We start from the raw sequence: 20954 nt of genomic DNA, 5'->3' as shown, positions 1-20954 counted from the left end.
ATAAAAAAAAGCTATCTTCTTTTCCCTCAGCATGGAATTTCTGTCCCCAGGTCTGAGAGCTGTCTCCTTATGTTTCAAGTCTCAAGACAAAGATATGCATCACCAAGAACTTTTCATCATTAAAGATGATGCATTTAACACCACTCAAAGCCATAGCATGTGTGGTTTTCTTTGAAGAATCAATCAGTACTCAAGAGTTATGTAACATACATGTCTCTGGTGTACTTGTAATGTGTCTTCCCAAACAGATATATTCCCTGTGAGAAACTATTATGACTGGTAGGATGGCTGTGGTTAATCTAAAGCATAAACCTTACTGACTCCAATTGGCCACACACTGGCTATGAAAGCTCCAAATGTCCTCAGGGGACTATAAGCAGCCTGCTCAGGTGTGCTCAGCGAATCCACTGGAACAAACTCACCTGTGTTGCCTTTCATGGCATAGAAACCTAAGTCAAGAAAGGCTTCTCCAGTGACTTTTTCTTGTCTATTCTCAGTAATGCTGGATAAGCTAACTGGGAACTCAAACACAGGCAATATGAGGTAGCCTTAAGAGGACCTTGGCAGCTACAGAAGCACAGCCACAGGAACTGGCATATGTCCTGGAGATGGGTTGATCTACTTGTGCCACAGAAACTGATCCAGACAGGAAAACAACTTGATAACTGAAGATCTACGGGCACCTTAGGAGTCACAGAGCCCTATGTCACTGAAACAGATACTACCTGGGGCTGTCCTCAGGGGTGACACCACCAAGCTCCCGGTTCCTAGTGTGTATTCCTAAACCTATGGCTTTCTGGTGCAGCATTCCAGCAACTGCAGCTTGGCAGTCAAAGAACTGGCAGCCCACCCATCTGTGGCTTCCATTAACCAACATCCACTGGCAGTTCTGTTCCTGCCTGGAGATCCCATTCACTCTATGAGAACACTGCCAACCCCTATGTGGTCCTGCTCCCTGCTTCTCAACAGCATTTGGGTAGCCCACACTCCCCTTTACTATTCCTAAAGAGGCAGGTAACCCACACGTCCTAGCGGCAGCTACTGGTAACAAGAGGAGCTGCCCGACAGTTCTTACAGTGGCTAGGACAGGAACGGGAGCAGGAAAGACAGAAGTAGAGAGCACTGATAAGAGGCTTCGAGGAGCCTAAGAACAGAACCTCTCGGGCCCTGGTCCCCAGCACAGTTCCAGAGAGTTGCAGCATCTCAGATGGCAGGTCTCAGACCGCAGACCAAGTGACACTGGCTTCTCACAAAAGAGCCACAGCCTGTACAGGGAATGTCGTATTACAGGAAGCCACTGCTTGCTGCTGTCAGACACTGGAAGAGGGAAAGCAGACAGAGAGCAAAGGAGGATTAGCCTCACACACATCAGCACTCGTGTGTGCATGTAGACACACAATTACAGAAATATATACTAACAACCGTTACGATGGGAAGTGTGCTGGCACAGCGCCGTGTACCTGACATCTAGCTATCCAGGATATTAGAACGGGGTGATCACTTGAGCCTAGGAGTCTGAAATCAGCCTGGACAAAACTGAAATTTTTTCTGTTTTGAGAAAAAGAAACTACTGAAAATATATCTATTAGGTGAATTATTAGGCATGGGCTCCAAATAAAAGGTAAGAGGAACTCACTCATACAGAGAGTAGAGTGGTCCAAATTACTTCATGAGTGTCTATGGCAGTGGGCAAACACCAGCAATGATGAATTGTCATTTCTGAAATTGAGCTCATGAAACCATCATAGAACTTCCAAGATGTGGTATTAAAACATGGCAGCTTCACCTCAACATAACACCAGACACACAAAGTCTAATGAAAGAGAAAGTGGGGAACTGCCTCGAATGCATTGCCACGGAGACAACTCCCTTAACAGAACACCAATAGTTCAGGCTCTAACATCAACAATTGACAAATGGCACTTCATGAAACTGGAAAGCTTCTGTAAGGCAGAGGACACTGTCAACAGGAAAAAACATCGGCCTACAGACTGGGAAAGGATCCTCAGCAACCCCACATCTAACAGAGGGCTAATATCCAAAATGTATAAAGAACTCAGGAAACTAGACACCAACAATTCAAATAACACAATTGAAAAATGGGACATAGAGCTAAACAGAAAATTCTCAACAGAAGCCAAGAAGCACTTAAAGAAATGATCAGTATCCTTAGTCATCAGGGAAATGCAAATTAAAACAACTCTGAGGCTCCCTCTTCCACCCACCCATCAGTATGGCTAAGACCCAAAAGTCAAGCGGCAGCTCATGCTGGCAAAGATGTGCAGCAAGGGAACATTCCTCCATTGCTGGTGGGAGTGCAAACTTGTTCAGTCACTTCAGAAATCAAATTGGCAGTTTCTCAGAAAATTTGAAATAGTTTTACCTCAAGAACCAGCTATACCACTCCTGGGATGTACCCAAAAGATACTGCACTACACTACAAGGACATTTGTTCAACTATGTTCATAGCAGCTCTATTCATAATAGCCAGAAGCTGGAAACAACCTAGATGTCCCTCAACTGAAGAATGGATTAAAAAAAAAAAAAAGTTGGTACATCTACATAATGGAATACTCGTCAGCTATTAAAAATAAAGATATCATGAATTTTGCAGGGAAATGGATGAAACTTGAGAATATTGCCCTGAGTGAAGAACCTAGAGCCGGAAACACATATGTTACCGTTCAGTATCCCAAAGTCCATCCACATTCCTCCAAACAAAAGCATAGTCAGGCCTATCACTGCTCACAGTCCCTGGCATGAGCCTCTGTCTTAGTTAGGCTTCCCATTGCTGTGCACAGACACCATGACCAAGGCAGGACAACATTTTATTGGGACTGGCTTACAGATCCAGAGATTCAGTCCATTATCATCAAGGTGGGAACATGGCAGCATCCAGGCAGATGGTGCAGGAGCAGGAACTCCGAGTTCTGCATCTTGATTGGGAAGGCAGCCAGAAGACTGTCTTTTAGGCAGCTAGGAGAAGGATCTCAAAGCCCAGCACCACAGTGACACACTTTTTCCAACAAGGACAAATCTACTCCAACATTGCCATACCCCCTAATAGTGCCACTTCCCATGGGCCAAGCATATTCAAACCATCACAGGAGTGTACTCCTCACAAATGAACATTAGCCCTAAAGTGCAGGATAACCATGCCACAGTCCACAGACCCAAGGAAACTGGGCAATGAGGAGGTGCCAAAGATAGGTGTGCAAATCTCTCTCAGAAAGGGAAACTAAATAGTCATTGGATGTGGATGGGGAGGAAGCTGTGTAGGGGAGGAGGTAAGGAGGGGATTGGGGATAGCCGTCAGGTGTGGGGAGAGAAGCAGCAGGAGAGGGCTGGGAGTGAGAATGGAAATCAGTAGGGGTTGCATCTCCAGTGACTAGCTGGAAGCCTGGGAAGGAAGAGGGTATGGGGCATCTATAGGAGTGACCTTAGCTGAGATTCCTACCACAGGGGGATACAGAGACTGAAGTAGCCGCCTCCTGTAACCAGGCAGGACTTCCAGAGGAGGGATGGTGACATCATTCCACCCACCACAAAATATTCAGCTCAAAATCTGTCTTGCTTACAGGATGCACAGGGATAAAGATGGAGCAGAGATTGAGGGAACAGCCAACCAATGACCTGAGACCCATTCTGACATTATTAATACTCTGCTATGGTTGTAGACAGCAGCCTAGCATAACTGTCTCCTGAGAGGCTTCATCCAGCAGCAGATGGAGACCCACATCGAAACATCAGTCTTAGCCTGGGGAGTCTTCTGGACGAGTTGGGGATAGAAGTGGGCAAGTCAGAGGGGTCAAAGACACTGCTGGAAGACCCACAGAGAGATCATGGGCCTGGGCCACCTGGGCCACCACCCAGAGAACATGGAAAAGCTGAACCTAGACCTGCCCCCTACATATTTGTAGTAAATGTGTAGCTTGGTCTTCATGTGGTTCTCCTAATAAGTGGAGCAAGGAGGTGGGGGAATGAATGGACATGGGGAGCGGGGGTAGGGAATTGGGGGGTAGGAATATGGACAGGAAAGGGGGGGGTCTTAGTCTTTGTTCCTTGCCATTGGATCCCCTTCCCTATCTGGACTACATGTTTGGGCCTGAATGAGAAGGTACTAGTCCTGCTGGAACTAGATGTCCCAGGGTGGTTGGTACCCAAGGGGGGGGGTCCCTTTCTCTGAGGAGAAGGGGAGGGGGCAATGAGTGGAGGGATTTATAAGGGTGGGACTGAGAAGAGAGAAGGGAGAGAGGTTATGATCGAGATGTAAAGTGAATTTTTAAATAAATAAACTGCGATTTTGACAAAGTGACTGCAATCCCTTATACCCCATTTGATAGAACAAATTAACTAAGGTAATGACAAAGTGGCAAAATTAAACACGGGGTTAATATAAACAGTGGATCAAGATTTCATAAGAAAACCAATGATGTGCTCAAAGCATTTACCTGAGGGAGTTTAAGGAAGGGATGTTGTACCAAAGGATGGGCAAGGACCCTGCAAGAGTCAGAAAAGCAGCCAGGAACTCTTCAAATTTTAGAAGCTGTTAGGACTCCCAGAATTCATTACATTCCAATGAATCCACAGAAATACCGGATCTTTAAAGGGTTAACGAGGGTAGGGGAATGGGATTGTGAGGAAGACACTAGAGGGCGGGATAGAGGGATCAGGGTGCTACTAACCACATCCTCTTTCCCGTTCGCACATCCTCCCTCGCTCCGCGGATCTGACACCGGCTCTGCCTTCAGCAGGCATATATGCACACACGTGTGCTCACCTCACTTGTAACCTTGGACCCATCCAGCGGCTCAGTTCAAGCCCCACTGCCTCACCCCTAAATACAGCAGTAGATTGCTAGCTGGTTTTCCTAACTCCTGGATTTTACTTTTACCTGTCTTGATTCCTGCTAATAGGTCAGTCCACAAGCGGTCTCCATTCAAAAGAATCTCCAACTTCCGAAACCTTGTGATCCGCAAATGTCACTTCTCTAAACCATCGTGTTCGTCTCTGACTGGGCTTCATCTGCCTCTGGTCGTTCCACTGTCCCCTTTAGCCATGGGGAGAGCAGGTAGACCACCTTCGACAGTCCCCATTTGGAAAGACAGCCGGAAGCAGGAACCTGTGGTGCTCCGGAACTAAAAGTCCTGATCCACCCAACGATGACTACTTCCGGGTTGCCGGCCTGCGGCCTCTTGGGGCCTCCGAGCCGCAAGAATTCCTCGAAGTTTTTCCTAGAACCTCACACTCTTTAAGTGCTCTCTGGGCGACCAGGAGGAGGCCTACTTGCCACAACTGCTGCTGGGCAGCTGTCTTCTGGAATGTCGCGGGGCTGGGACCTTCCGCACCCCAGAGGCCCCAGCACCATCGGAAATACTGGGAGAGCTTGTATGAGTGTTCCTAGCCCGAACTCAGGGCTAGTGTCTTTCAGGGCAGCGTTTTCAAATGTGTTCTTTGTTGGTTTGGTTTGGGTTTTAAATATTTTTGAAGATATTTGGATCGGTTTGGGCGAACGGCTTCAGTTATAAAATGAACGAGAGGGCTGGAGAGGGTAGATAATTTGGAAAATGAGGAGAAGCCTTATTCTTCGCTGTTATCTGATACAACCTTGTGTCTGGGCACACTTTTCTGTGAGACTCTAATTATTCTAACCAGCCGAGTTCGTTGATTCGGTGTGCAAAAAATCATGAATTGAATGATGTCATAAAATTCAATACTGCTTTTTACAGTCCTGGTTAAGAATTCTGTTCTTCAGTAGCCTTCAGTCCCAACATTTCTTTTGTTCACAAAAAAATTTTTTTTTCCTCCTGCAACCGCTTTTTTACATACAAATCTCCAAAATCCTCTATCTTTTCTCTCTTTTATCATCGGTAATTATGATAGTTTTTAGTGCCCTTTAACCTGTTGGCAACAAGCAAAAGAAACTTATTCTAGCTTACTACTGTTTCATTCTCAGATTCCATTTAATCATAGGGAGAAATTAAAGTCAAGGCCCAGACCACAGGGGACCCAGGCACATCCCTATAGCTGAACAGCTTCAGTTGCAAACAGTTGCGTCCAGCCATTTCAACGACAACTTTTCCATCTTGCAGGGTCAACCAAGTTCATGATGCCAGGTGTAGGAACGAACAAGTATCCCACTTCTCCAAATGTTTTCTTAATCGTCTGTTAACCAGTAAAGAATATAGAAATTGCTGTTATCTAAACCAAGGTATGTAATTATAAAACTATATAACCAATTTCCTGTTGTGCCCTAATTACCTTCCTATTACTGAGACCCTTTAATACACTTCCTCATGTGGTGATCCCCAGCCGTAAAATGGTTTTCACTGCTACCTCATAACTGTAATTTTGCTAGTGTTGTGGATAATACTGTTAATATCTGTGTTTTCTGATCGTCTTGGGTGGCCCATCCACCACCTTCCAAAGGGGTTGGCAACCCACAGGTTGAGAACCACCGATCTAGAATCTAGCATAAACCAATGTAGGATACACAATAACAGGTCAATTCTATCCTTATAATAAAACTATTTCATTGGAAGGTCATTAGGCTTGGGTGGATGTTCTCTTAGAGTTAATGTTGGTAAGATGAAACACCATGACCAAAGCAACCCAGAGAAGAGAGGGATTGTTTGACTCACTCTTCCACACCATTGTTTATTATTGAACAAACAGTGGGTAGGGATTCAAACAGGGCAGGAACCTGGAAGCAGGAGCTGAACCCAGAGGCTAGGGAGGCCTGCTGTTTACTGGCTTGCTCCCAAAGGCTTTCTTATAGAACCCAGGTGGCACAATCAGCCTTGATCTCATCCCCCCTCATCCAAATTAAGAAAATGGCTTCCAGGAGTCTTCATAAATTCATAAAACTGTTCTGCCTAGTTGACCCCTTGTCAACCTGACAAACACATCAGTGTTAAAGCCTTTCCTTTCTCATTCAACCCCGAGATCTCACACTAAAAATATGAATAGCTTGTTAAGATCCCAAAGTCTTTTTTCTAGTTCCAACATATCACTGCCTCTAAAATGGCCAATAGCTTTTAAAAATCCAAAGTCTTTCAAACGGGGGATCCTACAAAATAAAAAATAAACAATTTAGGGCTGGAGAGATGGCTCAGTGGTTAAGAGCACTGACTGATCTTCCAGAGGTTCTGAGTTCAATTCCCAGCAACCACATGGTGGCTCACGACCATCTGTAATGGGATCCGATGTCCTCTCTGGTGTTTCTGAAGACAGCTACAGGACATTTATATAAATAAAACAAATAAATAAAAATAAATAAATACTTTACACCAACGGTGGTTTTCCTTTTATCTGTCCTGCTTCCTGCTAATAAGTTACTCCAGAAGTACCTTCTGTTTGAACGAATCTCCCATCTTGTGCCTCCGTAGATCAGCAAATAGCACTTGTCTAACACAGTGTGCATCACAAGCTATGAACATGTTTGTGCACATCCTCTCCTTGTCACCACCTCTTACACTCAATGCAGTCACCACGTTCTTTCTGTTCCTTCAATCCATTGTCTGTATGGCCACTCTTCTGTGGTAGAAATCTAATCATGGACCTCTCTTGTTGAAAGAATGACTACTACCTCCATAATGGCGACCATCTAAAAGATGCTTCTTTATGATGTGGCTCTCATCGATCCCTGCAGCCTCCTCTCCTCATCCCAGCTGTTTCCAGCTGCAGGCTTCTGAAGTTTATGTTCTAACCATAGTGGACAAATTTCACTTTCCCTAATGAGGCACACAGGTCGTCGTTGCAGTTCTGTCCTGTTCACAGTTTTCGTGCTCTGTACACATCTTTGTACTGAGCATCCTTGATGGCTGTTACCGTGTGTATTTCTTCATACATGAGTTTCCAGCCCACAGTAACAGTACCTGAACTTTGGTGGCCTTTTCAATCCTAGAAGTCAAACTCATTGTCAAAGGTTTTGCATTGTAGCAAGCTAAGGCATGGAGCTGGAATTTGACCTAAGCTTTGTGTCTACTCCTTTCCCCACAGTAACTCTTTGATGGTTTGCATATGCTTGGCCTGGGAAGTGGCACTATTAGAAGGTGTGGCCTCGTTGAGGAAGTGTGTCACTGTGGGGGTGGGCTTGCAGACCCTCCTCCTAGCTGCCTGGGGATGCTCAGTCTGTTCCTGGGTTCCTTCAGGTGGAGATGTAGAACTCAGCTCCTCCTGCACCATGTCTTCCTGGATGCTGCCATGCTCCTGCCTTGATGATAATGGACTGAACCTCTGAACCTGTAAGCCAGCCCCAATTAAATGTTGTCCTTTATAAAACTTACATTGGTCATGGTGTCTGTTCACAGCAATAAGATCCTAACTAAGACAACCTCCTACCACAGTTAAAACCCCTTCAACATAGTGTAATGTCACAGTCCCACGTGTAAGGGCTAAAAGTTCATTCACTCATTCAATAAATACTGGTTTCCTAGCATGTGCCATGTTTGATAAAGAGATTAAACAGTCTATTTCCAGTTCGATAAAAGGTAAATCAAGAAGCATAGATAAATGCTTTGATAAAAGTGGTCACTGAATAATGGAAAAGAGCAATCTCCTCACCTAGTCACAGGAGGTTGGGGAGGCCTTTGGAAAGCAAGGAGTTCTAACAGACTGAGTAACACAACGACAGTAACTAGACACAGAAGCTTCAAAGGGACTTCAAGGCACAGATGAACAACACGAGAAGAAAAATTCTACAACAAAAGACAATAGGTCAGTGTAGGGTACAGAAAGCCGTACTTGATTGCAAAAGTGTACAATACTGTAGAGTCAAGTGCTAGGGGGTGAATCTAGAAATGAACGGGACTGCATGATTCCAAGGTGTTTATATCCCAAAGGCAGACTTGACTGCTAAGCAAGAGAATGTGTTGCTCAAACTTAAATTTTGGAAATACCCTCTGGTTATAAAAGTACAAATTAACATTGAGCAGAGTAGCAGAAAAGGCAGTAAAGGGAGGATGGGAGAAGAAAGACAAGAATGCTTACCTCACAGAAAGTAGGGTGGGAGTAGAGGTTAAACCAAAGAGGTTAAATTGGATTTGTGTTTCAATCAGTTTGTGGATGAAAATCCCAGGAAAGATGTTGGGACTTGCGCAGATTTGAGGGCTCTAAGCATAGAGTTCTCACAGACTTGAGTGTGCTTTTGCTCATCCAAGGAAAGCACAAGGAGAAACAGAGTTTAAGGCAGGGCTTTGAGACCCTACAGGAGGCCAAGGTTGAAGAGGCCAGTGGTGTGGGAAAACAGCAGTTCAGGAGGGAGGGGCTCAGGGTGCAAGTGCTGAAAGGTTGTGCAAAGTACGAACTTGTGAAGATCCATTTGCTAGAAGGAATACTTTGCTTTCCCCAGTGGGAGTGGTTTTGATGGTGTAATGGGAGCTTAAACCAGATCAGGGAGAGTAAAGGTCAAGTGAGAGAGAGAACATAAACTACTCTTTCATGGTTAAATCGGAAGGAAGGACGGAAGGAAGGGAGGGAGGGAGGAAGGAAGGAAGGAGAACTATCTGACAAGAGGGGAGAGAGAGGGAGAAGGACTGAGAGGGGGAGGGCGACCTGATAGAGCCAGGTTGCTGAGGAGACAGAGGCGGGATCAGCACACAAGCTGGGACTTCCACTTTATGCTTTACACAGGAGGGGTTCCTCTTCCTCTCCAACAGAAAAGGAAGGGTGTGTGGCTGGTGAGTTTGTTGGCAAGGTGGTAAGAAATTTGGAGGTTCTCATCTAATGGCTATAGAAATAAAGCAATCTCCTGAAACGGGAGGGGAGGAGAGAGATGTGGGGCTAGGAGAATGAAGTCAGTGCTTTGAGAGGAGACAGAGAGAACCTCAGCCTTGGCCCACTTCTCCCCACCATTCCACCCATCTTCTGAAAGCCTCAGGACACAGCTGATCACAAGTTCATGCTCTAGGCCTTGCCCTGGAACTTTCCACATGTTGCCTACACTTGGGAATCTCTTCCATCCACCCATTCCGCTGTCCGTGGCTCTCAAAGGACTGTTTCATCTCCCTGAGAGCTCCATCCACATTTTGAGCCAAGCATGTGTGATGTACCCTCCTATATACAAAACTGTCTTCTGCTTTCTATGTCTGTCATCTCCGCTCCTTCTCCCTTGGCTGCTTGCTTCTATGAAGATTCAGGACTGTAGAATACTATGACCGAAGGAAAGGGATTAGAAGAAAGATTTTTTTTCCATGCTCTTCTATCTCCTGCCGAAGGCAGAACATACAGACTAGATCCCTTCTCCCCAAAGCCAGATATTTTCTGACCATTGTCTGTTACTGGTCATAAGACCCCTGACCTTTATGGAGTCAGGAAAGAGGACTACCATCCAGACAGATCAAGAGGAACCTGAACACAGTGGCCTTGCTGGGTCTCCCCCTTAGTCTGTTACTGTTGGATCAGCCTTGTTTATCCAGTCTCCATATTCATTTGTCATAGAACAAAAGGGCTGGGAGTATAGCTGGGAGAGAAAATGTCTAGTTGGGTGAGATCCTCATATCAATCTCTAATACCACACTCACACAAAACAAAACAACAGGAACAGAAGAGAACCACATAAACAGGTTTCCCTGATAAGTCTGCTTGTGAATGTTTCTATACAGTGCAAAATTTTTCATTAAATAAATTTAGTATGCTTTTCTTCCACCAACCTGTGTTTGTTTTATTTTGTACATAACCAGGGACCACTAGGAGGGCAGAGGGACCTCCTACCTGACACTCAGCATACTCTTCCACTGAGCATTTCTACATGGCCTCCTGAGTGCTTCAGTCACACACACACACACACACACACACACACACACACACACACACACACACAATTTTCAGATCCCCTGGAGCTAGTTACCCAGTATGGGTGCCCCACTTTTCCGGCTGACCCTGGGAAGCCATTCAGTGCTGTCCCTCTTGCGAATGCCTGGAGCCACCACTCATGCTCCACCCACCGGCCAGCCCTGTGGCTGACCCTGCTGACCTCCAACGACCTGCCCAGAAATCCCATCTCCATATCTGCGACTAGCAATTAGCTTTTGTCATCTTTATTAGCCAATCAACAATTAGGGAAACTCCCCCAACACTCAGGAATCTTTCAAGTTTTAATTTTCCCAGATATGGGACCTCTTGTTTACTTTCAGAAACTCATAATGGAAAGTTTTAGACAAAGCCATACAATATCTTAGGCTAATTGTTAAATTCTTAGAATTACCTGTGGATAGGGAGTTAGGAGTCCTGGGGAGAGGCCTGTGAAACAAGCACTTACATCAGTAAGAGAAACTTCATGTGTGCATGTGTGTGGACAAGCATGTGAAGGTCATCCCTTCTCTCTCACTCTCCACTTTGAGACAGCCTCTCACTGAACCTGGAACTCTGATTTGGCTGTGCTTTCTGGCTGGTGAACTCCCGAGAACTTCTTGTCTGAGACTTCCCAGAACTTGTGTTGCAACATGTAGCTTTTACATGGGTTCTGAGAACTGAACTCAGGTGACTCTGCTTGGGAGGTAAGCACAACACCTACTTGGCCATCTTCCCCAGCCCAATGAAGGGAACTTCTAACAGGAATGATTCTAACACTCCTTTCATCTGCAACATAGATGACCTAGCAACATTGAAACTTCCCAGCCCCAGCCCTCGGGGGACCTCTTCAGAATGTGGTTTGTCTGGGTTGAGGTTGGACTGGCGAGTTCTTTCAGACCTATGAATCTGTGACTGATTCACCCTCTAAATCCAGGCCCAAAGACTCTTCCTTAGGTCTTTATGATTTCAGTAGACGAAGTGAAATCATATACTACAGCACCTCATCCTGCCTATATTGGAGCTCCAGATGACTCAGGAAGAGTCACGGGTGGGTGTAAGGTGAGAGCTGGAAAAGACACAGATTTTAGAAGCCACAGAACAACAGAGTGTAGCAGGGACAATTGGAAAAGTAGGCATTAGTTACTTTTTTGCATTAAAAAATACGTATTCAGCGTGTATGTGTGCGTGTGTATGCAGACACCACTGAGCATGCGTGTAGATTACAGGGCGAGTTGCAGAAGTTGACTCTCTCCATCCATTTTGTGTGTTCCAGGGACTGAATGCAGGCTGGCAGGCTTGGTAGCACCATACCTTCGTTCACTGAATCATTCCTTCAGCTTCCCCGCCCACCCCCATTACTTTTCTTGATTCCGACAAGGGTTCATTTTGGCTCACAGACTGAGGTTCAGATCATCACACGGGGGGAGCATGGCAGTGGGCACAGGAGCATCTGCAGCCAGGAAAAGGAGAGGTAGATCGGGTACCCTTCTTACCTCGTCCATCCCAGACTCCCAATCCACGAGCAGTGCTGCTGCTCATACTGAGGGCAGGTGTCTCCAGTTAAACCTTGCTGTACTCATCTTCCTGGAGGTTGTTCATCTAGGTGGTTCTAAGCCCAGCAAGTTAACAAGATCAACTATCACAAGATGGCTCATGAAAAGAGAGGTTTTGACAGGTCTGTTTGTCAGAGATTAAGAATAGGGTAGAAGAGAAAGACAAAGCAGATTGATAGTGGTGTATTAAGCTGTTTCTCAGCTCGCGGAGTAGAAAAATACCCACGTTGTACCTGATAATGTGTAGATTTTACTTGCCAAACTACAGAGAATTAAATGAGAGCTAGGCAGCTGCTGTGAGAGCAGTGTGGCAGGCTGTGAGGTGTAGCTGTGGCTGCCACACTGTGACCCCTTGAGCAGTGAGCTCTTTGCTCTCTGACCTAGAGTTTCCACACGGTGGCATCTCAGCACTGTCCCCGCTCTCTGCTTTTGCTGTCCTGATCACCCTTTTCCTTCTGCTGTCTTGAACCTTTGCTTTCTCTGCCCCTGCTTCTCTCTCTGTGCCTTTGCACATTTGCCCTGGCTAATTACCACACTCCATATTGTGAGGACCGCAGCCAAATGTGTCCAATATGTTTAGGTGACTCACCACTACTCAACATTGAGCTTTCCTGATGGGCAGAGACATCAACCACATTTTATTTAAAACTAATAAGAAGGGAACATTTGGATGGTCCCTGATCCTGACCCTTCTGCTAGGTTAAGAATAAGAAAACCTTCAAAAGGGAGTCATGCAGCTGTGGGTGTAGGCTAGTCAGGAGAGGAGTGCCCAGCTTCATAAAGCTCTGACTCAACCCCCAGCGCCCCATAGACATCCCTGGGATCTGAGATGACTGCAGTGGGATCAAGAACACCCTCAGCTACGTCCTGAGTGGCCTATATGAGACTCTGTATCGGAAACGAACAAAGGAATGAGAACAGTGGTCAGGCAGATTTCCTGAGGGCAGCCGGCCAAGGCACACTGCTTGCTGGACAGTCATGGCTGGGAAAGCCAGTAGACTTGTGAAAGACACGCTGGCGATATTGTCCAGCGCTCAGATTCAAGTGAAGTGATGCCTTCCCATGCTCTGCTTCCTCTCCTGACTGAGGAAAAATGTCTAAGAGAATTGGAATGCATTCTCCTTAGCAATGTCACCATGGAAACCTGTAGACTGGCTCTTCCTCAGCTCTGAAGAAGCACCACAGCTCAGCCTCATCACACAAGCTCTTTGGCAACTTAAGTGAGCCAGTGCCATCCTTACTTGTCACCAAGCAAGCCTACAGATGTAGGGTCCTGCCTAGACTTTTCATGTTGAGAGCCGGGACATGGGTCACCGATGGAAAGCCATCGCTGAGACATCTGTGACAGAACCCTAAGAAAACAGACAGGTACAGAATCAAGTGCAGGTCCAAACAACTCAAGATCTATTTAACATTTCTTTTTAAAATAGGGTCTCACTAAGCAGCCCTGGGTGGCTTGAAAATCACTATAGGGACCAGGCTGGCCTAACATTCATAGAGATCGGCTGGCTTCTGTCTCCAGAGGACTGGAGTTAAAGGCATGTGTCAATACAACTGGTGCAAATAAACTAATATTGTAAAACATACTAGCTTCTTCCAATTATTAAATAAACTGGAACAATGGCAAAAATGAAAAGCCAAATGGATCATCATTTTTTAAAAGAAAATGTCTCCCTGTCCCCCAAGACCTCATAGTTTTGAGAGTCAGAAGTTAATGTTAACTAGAAAGTCTTTAGTATGAGGCATCTGGATGGTTAATTTCCTCCAAGTCAACAATTTATCTGGATTTACCCGATGACATCTGACCCACTTTTCAGCATTCCAGGCATTGATTGCCTAAAGCCCCCTGAGGTCTCAGGTCCTAATACCTTCTTTTTAATACGACTTAAGACGCCTTCAGCATGTTTCTGTAAAGCTTCAAAGTCACATTGGCATCAGGGGCACATTCTAAAACCATGCGACATACCAGGTGCATTCTGTAGCACTTACGGCAGAGCAGAAGGACTCATATGACTTAGGTACTGGACTCTGAGGAGGCACCCATTCTGAAAAGAATCACAGGGATGTGGGAGGGAGGATAGTGGTAGAGAAGCATGGCTTGAGTCAAAACAAAGAATCTAAGTCACATCCTCTCTGAAATAGGTAATGACAGTTCTGATGAAATCCACCCTGATGTTGATGATGATAGTGATGATGATGACTGTGGTGATGGTTATGATGGTGGTGGTGGTGGTGGTGCTAGTGGTAGTGGTGGTGGTGGTGGTGGTGATGATGATGTTGATGATGATGATGGTGGTGGTGGTGATGTGGTAGTGATGGTGGTGGTGACAGTGATGATGATGGTGGTGGTGGTGGTGGTGGTGATGATAATAATGGTGGTGGTGGTGGTGGTGATGATGATGATGGTGGTGGTGGTGCTGGTGGTGGTAGTGGTGGTGGTGGTGCTGGTGGTAGTGGTGGTGCTAGTGCTGGTGGTAGTGGTGGTGGTGGTAGTGGTGGTAACTGTGATGATAATGATGGTGGTGGTGGTGGTGGTGATGATAATGATGGTGGTAGTGATGTGGTGGTGATGGTGGTGGTGATGGTGATGGTGATGATGATGGTGGTGGTGGTATCTCGAGTTCTCTGGTTGACTTTTCAGTCTAGGCCAGGTAAGCCTGGGGATGGCATGGCCATGAATAGCTCTGGTCCTCTTCCCATTTCTCAAGAGCTTCCAGTTCTCATATATGCTGCATCTCCATTCCAACATACATTGCTGAGAGGGTATATATCTGACAAATGCTTCTCAAAATTTTTTTTAAAGATTTCTTTATTTATTATGCACACTGTAGCTGTCTTCAGACAAACCAGAAGAGGCATCAGATCCCATTACAGATGGTTGTGAGCCACCATGTGGTTGTTGAGAATTGGACTCAGGACCTCTGGAAGAGCAGTCAGTGCTCATAACTGCTCTCTCCAGCCGGACAAATGCTTCTCAAAACAGAGAATGTTACATTGGGGACGATACAGTAACTTTACTTATGGAACTTCTCAGCCCGAAATGGCAACTTAAAGCCCTAATGGGCCGCTTAAATTTAAAGCTAAAGTAAAAGTGTATCACACAAGCTGCATTTCAAGTGTTGTAGAGCTACATTTTGGCTGGCGGTTCCTGAGTGGACAAGACGGAATCATTCTAAATGTCACAGAGCAAGTAGTAATTAATTTTATTACATTAACATTCTGAGTTTTAAAAATCTGTCCAACAAAGAAAATGACAAGTGATACCTTTGCTAGCCTTTTAAAAATACTTGTTTTCTTAAGCTTATGATTGAGTGTGTGTATGGGACAGGCATGTGGGCATGTATGGTATGGGTATGTGGCTATGTAAACTCACATGAGTTTATGTGACCACAAAGTCAGAAGAGCCCCAAATGCCCTGGAGCGGGTTATAGGTGGTTGTGTGTCAGCTGACATGGGTGCTGAGAGCAGAACTTGAGTCTTATGGAAAAGTATCAAGTGTGGTGGTTTAAATGAGGCTGTCACCTGATAGGTTCATATTTTTGGTCCCCAGTTGGTGGCACTGTTTGGGAACATAGGAGAAGTATGGTCCATGTCACTAAAGGCAAGCTTTAGGGATGAAGAGATCCCCCACACCCCATTTCCAATTGTTCCACCTACTTCATGCTTGTGGTTTGAGATACCTGCTCTCAGACTGCGTTCTCAGCCACCATGCCTACTGCTTGCTGCCATGCTTCCCTGATGCTGTGGACTCTGGGACCGTAGCCCCAATTAAATCTTTCTTCTATAAGTTGCCTTGGCCGTGATGTCTTATCACAGCCATAGAAAAGTAACAAGTTCCCCCATTCTTATTCTTTATATGACTACCAAAAAACTTTGTAAGAACACAGTACAGTTAGTAATCCTATCAAAAGCAAAATGCTTCCCCCTGCAGAGATTGTTGTTCATTTACAATCAGAAGGAGGGACTTATAAATGAACACTCAGTGAATTCAAGGCATTAAAGCATCACAGTGAGAATGAAGTTCTCATGGAATCCTGTGAGAAATTATTTCAAGTCACCTTTACTTTGGCTGTGAAGTTGTGTCTGACTGTCTTCATAACAGTCATTACCATCCTAATCAGGGTAGTTGGAGCCTCTCCCAGCAGGAGGGAATGGGAGTCGCCAGTGGATGCTCCTCTGAGGCTCCTGCCTCTTTTTCCTACACTTTTCTCCCAGCTGTATGTGGCCCTGTCTCAGCTGCACGCACTTTCAAATGTTACTAGAGTATGTTGTCCACATTTTTAGTCATAAGGGAAATGCAAATCAAAACAACCCTGAGATTTCACTTCACACCAGTGAGAATGGCTAAGATAAAAAACTCAGGGGACAGCAAATGCTGGCGAGGATGTGGAGAAAGAGGAACACTCCTCCATTGTTGGTGGGATTGCAGACTGGTACAACCATTCTGGAAATCAGTCTGGAGGTTCCTCAGAAAATTGGACATTGAACTGCCTGAGGGCCCAGCTATACCTCTCTTGGGCATATACCCAAAAGATGCCCCAACATATAAAAAAGACACATGCTCCACTATGTTCATAGCAGCCTTATTTATAATAGCCAGAAGCTGGAAAGAACCCAGATGCCCTTCAACAGAGGAATGGATACAGAAAATGTGGTACATCTACACAAAGGAATATTACTCAGCTATCAAAAACAATGCCTTCATGAAATTCATAGGCAAATGGTTGGAACTGGAAAATATCATCCTGAGTGAGGTAACCCAATCACACACACATGGTATGCACTCATTGATAAGTGGCTATTAGCCCAAATGCTTGAATTACCCTAGATGCCTAGAACACATGAAACTCAAGACAGATGATCAAAATGTGAATGCTTCACGCCTTTAAAAGGGGAACAAGAATACCCTTGGCAGGGAATAGAGAGGAAAAGATTAAAACAGAGACAGAAGGAACACCCATTCAGAGCCTGCCCCACATGTGGCCCATACATATACAACCATCCAATTAGACAAGATGGATGAAGCAAAGAAGGGCAGGCTGACAGGAGCTAGATGTAGATCTCTCCTGAGAGACACAGCCAGAATACAGCAAATACAGAGGCGAATGCCAGGAGCAAACCACTGAACTGAGAACAGGACCCCCGTTGAAGGAATCAGAGAAAGGATTGGAAGAGCTTGAAGGGGCTCAAGACCCCATATGAACAACAATGCCAAGCAACCAGGGCTTCCAGGGACTAAGCCACTACCCAAAGACTATACATGGACTGACCCTGGGCTCCAACTTCATAGGTAGCAATGAATATCCTAGTAAGAGCACCAGTGGAAGGGGAAGCCCTGGGTCCTGCCAAGACTGAGTCCCCAGTAAACTTGATTGTTGGGGGGAGGGCGGCAATGGGGGGAGGATGGGGAGGGGAACACCCATATAGAAGGGGAGTGGGAGGGGTTAGGGGATGTTGGCCTGGAAAGGGAATAACACTCGAAAATGTAAATAAGAAATACTCAAGTTAACTAAAAAAAAAAAAAAAAAAAAAAAAAAAAAAAAAAAAAAAAAAGAGGAGAGTATGTTGTCCAAGTGTCCAAGTCTCCGTCAGTGCTTTCCAACCTTCCTAACACTCTGACCCTGTAATATAGTTCCTCATGTTATGATGACCCCCAACCATACAACTGTTTTTGTGGCTACTTCAGTTTTCATTGAACTTTTGTGCAATGAATCATTATGTAAATATTTTTGAAGATAGAGGTTTTCCAGATGGGTCTCGACTCACAGGTTGAGAAACATTGATCTATGCCCCATAGAGGAAGTTATCATCTATGTTGGGTTGGTATTTTTTAGTGATGTGGCTGCTTTGTGATCATTCACATTCAAGTCAGTAACCCCTAACTCATGCTCCTGTAAGTACAACTCATTGGTTCACTGAGCCGGACTTTGGTAGAATCATTGCTTTGGTCTGATGTTGATGTCTTAGCAGCAGTGAATATGGTTAAGTCTTCCCATAAAATGTTTAGGCAAGATGGCTCAGCACTTTTTTTTTTTTAAAGCCCTAGGGTTTCTTCCTGACAAATATAATTGCAGAAGTTATTCTAGATTTTGCAATTGAGACATTGCTTTAGTTAGACATTGCATTGCCTGGTTTATTAGGAAAAATGTCAGCCTGCAGAACAGGTAGCAAGTGTTCTCCAAAGACCTCATTGGTAAACGCCTGTCATATGTGGCAGGCACATGAGATGTGTCACACTCTAATGAGTCTAGTGAGCAACTTGCTTGTAACTCGTTCTCAGTACAAGTTTCTAGACCTGAACAGACTTCAAGAACTACAGTCTTTCAAAATTTAAAAATGACGCTTGTTAATTCTTTTTTTTTTTACCACAATTATGTTTGTTAAGTCTCTTTGCAAACTTTTGAAAGTTGAAATGTTAACAAGCTTGTAAGTGTATGTATGTATAAATTGAACCTTGGTATTATAGACTGTGTGGTAACTCCTCTGGCTAGACCGGTCAGACAGAGTAGTGTGAAACGGTAGGGTTCTTTATCAGAGATTATTACGTGGAGAAGCAGTGGAGGGAAATTTGTAAAATCTTATTTCTAAGCAACCTTCACTTATTCCTAGCTTACAATGGTCACATCTGTCTGATGTGTTAAGGCTAGTCAATGAAATGTGAGAACAAAATGAGGTAGGCGTGGCTAATTTTATAAACCAATTAAGTTTACATGAGTCTGGTAGCAACCAAAGTATAAATTAAAAATATAGTTTTGACCTTCCAGGTAATGTATCTGTTTAATAAGATCTCCTCACAGTATTAACTGGGTATTATTTTGCTCAGAGTCCATGCTGCCGCCCCTCTTCAGGTCCCTTCCAACCCCCCAGGGCCAGTCCTCAGCTACTGTAGGAGGGAGAGGCTCCGCCCCCTAGCGAAGGCGGCCAGTTCGTCCTGGTCTGGCAGGAGGCGTGGTCTAGAGGGGCGTGACCCCGCGAGCGGTCACGTGCTGGGCTCGGCGCCAACATTTCTGGCGCGCTGGTTACTAGGGCCCTCCTAGCTACTAACCCTTGGATCATTGGGTTCCGCCTGGTTTCCTTTTGGGATCCTGGACCGTCCTCGTGAGAGCGGCCCTCGTGGGTGACCGGCGTCCAGTGGGCGCGGCCCGGCCTGTGGTGGAGGCCGCCTCAGGAGCGGGACCCGCAATCCCGCAGGTCAGTGTGGCTCAGGGTGGGGCGTGACGGGCCTGGAGCCCCGGGATCTCGGCTGTGGAGCCCGGGCTGAGGGCACTACGCGCTGCGCAAGTGCGAGCGACTTAGAAAGCGCGCGTCCTAACTTGTAGTTTCCTTCCAGCCCGAGGATTGATTGACAATGGAAGTCACGCGTCGTGCGTGAGACCATTGTCCCACGTTCCATCTGACCCGCTGTACAAACCCCAACGACAGCAAAAGGCCATTTAGCAAGCGAATGACTGCAGCTGCACTCAACTGGGAAAGATGCGCTTAATCCATGTCCCTCAGGGTCCGCAGGAGGCATAGAGCCCAGTTTTCCTGTTTGGAGTTTTAAGTAGGCAGCATTGTGAAATTGAATTGCTCAGCGTTTGCTTGGAAGCTAGACAAAGCTGATTGAATGCTGCTCAGTAGCTATTTGGTGTTTGTAAGGCTGCTTGATAATGGAATTGAACTCGTTTGCAATCACTGATGTATGTCTTCCTGAAGTATTCATTCGATCCTGGAAAAAAATATATAGTTGATACAGTTTGTCAAAGCTTCACCTCTTAGCTTTTGGAAATTGTTGACTACATTGAGGTCAGTCAGTGTTTACATGCTAACCCCGAGATTTTTCCCCAGCAACTTGGTTAGTATAAAACTAACTCCCTTGGATGAAATTTTAAGCATCTGTAATTATGGAATAGCTACAGAGTCCACTTTCTCTTGATACTCGAATTCAAAATTACTAAGTGAGCCCGGTATAACCTACAGAGAAAGATGTCGGTAACTTTTTGAAAGTTTATTCTTTTAATTTTTCCTGGGCAAGGTAACTCCAACAGCGTTGGCAACTGGTAAAAAGAGTAAGAGTTAACTGATAGAAATTGAGCAGATTTAACTGAAATAGGTGTTCAGTATTCTCGTTCATCAACAGGAATGTGTGACAGTTGGCTAATCCCTGTCCTGGAGGCTGCTCGTTTTTTATAGATATTATTCTAGTTGTATACCTACAAACAGCCATACAGTATTTCTCTAAAAAAAAAAAAATCCCCTTCTGTATTTCCTTAAAGGGAAATGGTACTGTTACAGAAGGAACAATTGTACAAAGGAACAGTCAGTTTCTTTAGAGGGGTCATGTGATGCAGTGTCTATTAAGTTACAGAGTTTCTCTTGCTGATTTGACTTAGAGCTGTGTGATCATAGTATTTTTCAGTTGGAGCTCTGCTGTGGCAACCTGTTTTATTTTTATGCTGAGGTAGTCTCATTAGCTCAGGCTGGCCTTAGACTGCCGTCATTCTCCTGAGTGTGTACTACTTCACTGGACTTGGAGACAGTCCTTGCAGGTTGATGTAAGAAGCGGACTTCATCAGTGCTCTCAGAAAACAAGTCAGTGGAAAGCAGCTCAGGTGGTAACAGATGGAG

At 45.2% G+C, this 20954-nt stretch overlaps 2 protein-coding genes across 22 annotated transcripts in view; one reads left to right on the top strand and one right to left on the bottom strand.

Annotated features, from left to right (window-relative positions):
- Impact (impact RWD domain protein) overlaps positions 1–5116 on the bottom strand; it is a 39029-nt gene extending 33913 nt beyond the window's left edge. Inside the window, exons 1-2 of one of the 2 annotated variants that reach the window (XM_087593265.1) lie at positions 4895–5116; positions 1076–1317 (exon numbers count right to left, since the gene is read on the bottom strand). The gene's annotated coding sequence lies outside the window, so the exon portion shown is untranslated. The remainder of the gene's footprint in view (positions 1–1075; positions 1318–4894) is intronic. The other variant, XM_087593266.1, reaches the window with a different exon arrangement.
- A 48-nt stretch (positions 5117–5164) lies between these two features.
- Positions 5165–20954, top strand: part of Osbpl1a (oxysterol binding protein-like 1A) — a 205195-nt gene continuing 189405 nt past the window's right edge. For 13 of the 20 annotated variants that reach the window (XM_087592213.1, XM_087592217.1, XM_087592226.1 and 10 more), the window contains exon 1: positions 19345–19538. The gene's annotated coding sequence lies outside the window, so the exon portion shown is untranslated. 20 annotated transcript variants of the gene reach the window in all.

The sequence above is a fragment of the Rattus norvegicus genome, chromosome 18 (assembly GCF_021556685.1).
Source record: "Rattus norvegicus strain SHRSP/BbbUtx chromosome 18, alternate assembly SHRSP_T2T, whole genome shotgun sequence".
Lineage (NCBI taxonomy): Eukaryota > Metazoa > Chordata > Mammalia > Rodentia > Muridae > Rattus > Rattus norvegicus.
This window is presented reverse-complemented; position numbering and strand designations above follow the sequence as displayed.